Source organism: Haliaeetus leucocephalus, unplaced genomic scaffold (genome assembly GCF_000737465.1).
Source record: "Haliaeetus leucocephalus isolate CR32 unplaced genomic scaffold, Haliaeetus_leucocephalus-4.0 Scaffold556, whole genome shotgun sequence".
NCBI lineage: Eukaryota > Metazoa > Chordata > Aves > Accipitriformes > Accipitridae > Haliaeetus > Haliaeetus leucocephalus.
In genome coordinates, this window is record NW_010972992.1 from 6,321,079 (window position 1) to 6,327,078 (window position 6,000).

The following is a 6,000-nucleotide window of genomic DNA, read 5'->3' on the forward strand; positions in this document are numbered from 1 at the left end:
ATACACAGCACAGCCAACCAATAAATGCAAAGAGGAAACACTGGGAGTTTCCTTTTTCTATAGTTGCCCGCAGAAGTTTGTCTGCCTTTGAGTGGGAGGAGGAATAGACTGGCTCATCCAGTGGCCATGAAGAAAGCACCGTGAGTGAGTTTCCACAAAACCAGAGGAGACAAGTCACGCTGATTTCGGAGAGGGGAAAACTGGGTTGGTGCGCTGTGTCCTGTGTAATGAGAGAAAATGTGGGAAGATGGTTTGACAGAGTAACCTGGAGCATTCCAGGAGAATAAACGCCATTCATGCAGGAACGAGTGACGTGAGTAAAGCAAGATTTGCTAAAAATCAAGATTAAACTGTAGATCTACAAAGCCTGCTGAAGGCAGGAGGGTACAGGATCTGCTCCGTATCACTTCCACTGCTGGAGGAAGTGGATGCCAAAGGCTGCTTTTCGCAGCTCACAGACTGAAGAACAATATAGAGAAAAAAGTGGGGAATCTCCAGAAGACACAGGCGAGTTGAGGAATAATAGAAAGTAATGAAACACTTAAGTGTGAGAGGGCGATAATATGAAACAAATGCAACAAGGGAGAAAGTTAATAACTAAAAGACAGTTTGTGCGGTTAGTGGACAGCAAATTACAGTGAAGTTTACAGTGTGGTATGGCAGCAGGGAAAGCTGCTAGAAGTGGGGGGATTTTGATGTGTCATTTCAGTTTGTTAATTTGTTTTAGGCCTCTCGGTGCAAGCAATTTTCAACCCAGGGGGAAAGTCTTCATGAATGACTAGCTAAAGCGTTCTCTCTTGTTCCTGCGTAAGCCAAAAAGCGTGTGATTTACGTGACTAGGAAAAGCACTCTTATCTGTCTGATCAGACTCAGCTCACTGCAATTCAGTGTTCTCACAAGAAGTCCAGACACTGGCACCTCTTGTTTTGTCCATTTAAAATGATATTGGACAAAATATTAATATTTGAGCTCTAGAGGACTAGCCAGTCACAGCAAGAGGGACTGGCTAGAGATTATCACTAAGCTTCTCCAGTTTAATCTCTGACTCTTTCACTCAAGCCTGTAACAACAGCAGATGTAATAAGGGACAGGCACACTGTTCAACATGCTGAACGTTGTCTGTGCTGTTCATCTGCTTAGTGTCTAATAATAGCCAAAGTCAGTGTTACGAGAGAGATTTGCTCTAGAGAGAGTGAAACTTTTTTCATGTGCACCAGCTGTAAGGAAATATTCAAGGATAAAAAGAAATTATTGCCTGGTAGTAGATTTCCCTAAGTGCCTGACTCCATTCCACAAGGAACATTAATTCACTGAGTGACTCTTTTGCCCATGGGAAGCAGCTAAAGTCTCTTCTCTCTGCCTGCAGGATGCTCCTTGTACCTCACTTTTGTTACTCTGAGCTGCTGCTGATACTGAGACAGGCACATATTCAAAAGCATGTTTGTACAGTCTGATTTTCATTTCTGTTTCAGCAGTCTATCAAATAGGTGAGAATTGTATTATCACCTATGATGAGCATGCACAATAATGAAGGCTAGTGTAGGGTCAAGAGTGGAGTTTGGACAGTTCCTTTAATATGTGACAGCAATGTAAAAGCTTAAAAGCAAAACGACAAAATTGTTTTGTTTACCTGTACTGTTTTCATCAACTAAATGGGATGTTATTCCATTAACCTCAACTGGGGAACAAATTGCAATTCAGGGAAAGGGGCTTGAAAACTTACAGTGTGGGAGGCATCCTTCTGTGTAAAGCATAACATGTCCAAAGAGTGTATTCAACCATTGACATTTGCTGCTGCTACACGGGGCATACAATATACTTACTCCTTCCCTCCATTACAGTACTACAAGCACTAATAAACATTCTCTGCCCCACTGAAAATAATTATAGAATAGCCTTTTTGCAACCCTGAAGGACTTTCTCGTGAACGTTATCTCCACAATCTGTTTCTGTATTTTGAAAGAAACGCCAACTTACTTTTTAACCAGCGAAAGAGTTCTCTTCCCCTCTCCTCCCAGTTCGGGATACGGGATGACAAACGAGCAAGTGCAAACAGAAATGGCATCTTGCTTGAGGGACAGCGTTGTCTGCATATCCAGTTCTTCTCCATTTCCTGCAGGAAAAATTCATGGCTGCCTCAGAAGGTATTGTTCTGATGTGTTGCCAGAGAATCTCTACACAGAGGCCTGCAGCCATAATGAAGCAACAGAATTTGTCTTGTGTATGTTCATTGTGCAATAATTTCATTGTCAAGGATTTATTGTTGCCATTTTCTATTGCACAATATAAAATGAAGAGAGAGAGAAGGGTGGGGGACAAATAAATGGACGTGACAGAATTAAGTTTTCAGTGTTCTGAGTTTTTTAACAAGAATTTGACTACTTCATCAATCACTGACAAGGGGCTCTGCTGTAGCTGTTCATTCAAGAGCCAATTGGATTTTTTTTTTAATCAGAAGTTTAATTTTTACACCCCAAAATACTGTCTTTTTTTAAAATTTAAAACATTTTCCAAATACTTTTTGTGACATTTCCTTTTAATACCAAAGACAAAGAGGGGTAAAACACGTTAATAGCAGCTGTTTAGCAGGATTCGCGTCTTTTAGAATAATCATTTTAAAATTTGAGATAAACATTCTACATGTTTTGTTTTTCTAAAACAAAATCCAGCACAAAGCAATTGTTAAAAATGTAAACAGGACTGAAATTAGTCAAAATCAGAAGAGTATGTTTCCCCTGATCTTCATCCTTTCTCCCTTCTTTGTGAATTCAATTTCACAAGAAATTTCAATTGTCTTTGCGAATGAAAGTATTTTGCAACTTCCAATGTCATAGAAAATCCAGTTCCAGCCAATTTTAAAAGGCAGGCAGAAGCTCTGCTGGTCCAATTTGGAGCTCTAAATATTATCCATATCCAGAGTATTAATATTTTCATCTAACAAGCTTCTTGTAAAACCATTGCAGAGCTGTTTTCCAACTGGGCAGATGTCAGTACTAATTATGCAAGCAATCTGAGGTGATTGTGTTTTAGTAGTCCCAGAATTCTGAATCTACTTCTGCATTACTTATGCAGACTTTTGCAAGTCTTAACTAAGCAATATTACAAAACCAGGGTGCTCCAATTTAAATTGAGTATCATGGTTGATTAGTCTATTCGAGTCTCAACATCTGAAAAATTAAATTCTTAATGGGTATGGGATAGCCCACTACAGATGAGCAATATTCTTGGAGAAGCAGGAAGAAATCCACTGCCACGTGTGCCTTAGACTGAGTAGCTGATCGTTTCAGATTACACTGAGGTATGTAATTCCTCAAGCACACCTGTGGAAACCTTAATGGCTTCAATTACTAGTGATCATGCAAGCCTCCGGAAACCATGAAAAGAAGGCAGAAAGCTAGTTCCTTGGTGGCAAAGTTCAGAGCGGAGTCTACCTTACGGGGTCCATGGTTACTTCCCTTGGTATCTGTAGAAATTATGGCTAAAAAGCTATTCTAGCCATTGCAAAAAAAAATAAATAAAATAGAAACAAACACACCACCACCACTCAAACCAACTTTAACTCAAGTGTAACCTTAATGTTAACTTGTTTGTCCAGTTCATTCATTTCCTATTATTCCCTGGATCATGCTTTGAATAATTTTCATGATCTGTTTCTTAAGTCCTGCCCCTTTTGATGTCATCAATCTGATCCATATAGGCTGGACAGCTCCTGATGTATCTTCAGTTAGAAAAGAAAATCTGACAGCTTTGGACCAAGACTTGTCTTCTGTTCAGGATAAAGCTGAAGGCTGAGTTTAGTGGCTACTCTAAACACTCAAAGATAGAGTTTCTGCCAAGGTACAGTGGGGTGTTTTGCAATTTGGTCTTAGTTGCTTTACTGTGTATTTCTGTATATATGTATGATTGATATGTAGATATAGATACCTATACACATGGTTAAATATTTGACTACATGACATTTGTGTGTAAGTGTTTAGTATGTGTTGAGCATTGAGTTGCTGTGATAATAGATGAACGTATACTTGTTTGCCACTGCTGTTTAACTTCCACTGACTTTCTTATAACCTGCAGCCTCTCTCCAGGCACTTACCACAGACAAGACAGGCAACTGGTCACTGTTGCTGTTACATGTTTTGTTAAGTCCCTGACTGCAATTGCTATGTTAAATAAATTAGTGGTAGGCTGATTTGGGAAACCAGTGGAGAGCGGATGTTCTGTTGCCTGTACACGTGTGTTTTGAAAGGTTCCCTCTGGGGTTTTTTTTCCATTATCATAGGCTTTTTCATTCTAGTTATTCTAAGAATGCAGATTCAAAGGGTATGAACTAACTAGCCATAGCCTTAAAAGCCCAGTCAGAATGTATGAAAACTGTGGATTGTCTCTGAAAACCATGGTTTGAATATTTACAGATGTTTTTTTAGATTTGAAATTATACATAGAAAAATTGTGTTTGATAGATTTGATTTAGCATTCATTTTTGGTAACTCTTAACTTTTTTCTACTTGTTCTCATTAGAGCAAAGCTGACTAGTGAGATTAATACAACAGTAACAAACTAAATTTTCCTGTTTTAATCTCACACAATTTTCATTTTTATCTTAAAATACCATAAATATTTAAGGACTAATTCAATGTATTTCTTAACATACACTGCAGGCTTATTTTCATTTATTCTTATCTCAATAAAATGAGAAAGAAAGAACCGAATAAGATAAAGGTTGAACATACAATTTAGCATATGAGTTTAATCTGCAAAATGTGTAACAGTAGGGGGTAGCAAGACTACCATGGTTTCGTTTCTGGAGTTTGCCACAGGTAGTCCTCTTTGACGGAAGAAGCATTCAACTGTAAGCCTTCAGCTGTAAGGCTGGCTGATAAAATTTGTAACCAGTGGTTCAGAGTACTATGGCTCTGTGTAGTCTGCATGGGAGTAACAGTTTGACTATATAGGCACTGCAGAAAATCAGTGGTACCTTGTAGCAAAAGTGGAATTGCTCATTTCCCCCTTCAGTTTTTTATCACACCTGTTTTCTTTCAATTGTTCATGCCCCTTTTTTAATATTTCACTTTTCTATTTCACTTCCTGTACTTGTTCAGCGGCAAGTATATCTAAGAAATTTGAAAAATCATTTCTCGTGCTTAATTATAAAAGTATAAAGGAGACGCATATGCCTTTGAGTTAATTTTGTATTATTGTTAAACAGTATCTTACAACATACAAACATGGTATGTGTTGTGGGCTTTGGGGAAAATGACTTGTGATAAACTGGGTTTGCTTGTCAGATAATACGCTTTCGTGGGCTATGTTAAAGCTAATCTGGTATACAGCTTTTGGAGTGCTCTTCACTGTTTAAGGGTTATTCCTAATCTTTCTGAAGAGGAATCTCACTGAAGAGACTGTCTTAGCAGTTTGTAACTCTAAAATATCATTTCATATGAAGTGTCCTAGTCCAGGGATGTTTGAAATAAAGCCTTGATTTAAAATGGGGAGGTCTAGTTGAGGATGAAGGCACCGCAGGTCAGGGCAGTAGTGTGTATCAGCTGAGCTATGGTACCTCACTGGCACCTCAGACTGAGCCACCACCAAACACTTCAAGACCCAAAACTCAGTAAAAGGCCTGAGCTTTCATTTCGTTATCACATAGCCCACCTGCAACAATTCTTCAGTTATTTGTGGGCTCCTCGTCTTGTCTTCAAATTCTGTTACTGTGTTTATAAGATTTTTATTTGGAGTTAAGGTTGGACCAAAGTGGTGTACTCAGTAAACTTCTCTTAATAGCATAATAGGTAGGGTGATTCACAGGGTGCTGTAATGTTGGAAACTCACATATTACAGGACTTGATGTCATGTTCAGTAAGTGGAAGTATGTCAGCATTAGTCCGATGTCCCAAACAGGTACTAAAACCTAGGAAGATGTCCTAGGTCTGTGCTGGCTAAAATGTATGAGCATAAATAATGTTTACACTTTCATCAGTATAAAGTCTGAAAGTATCTAGAGCA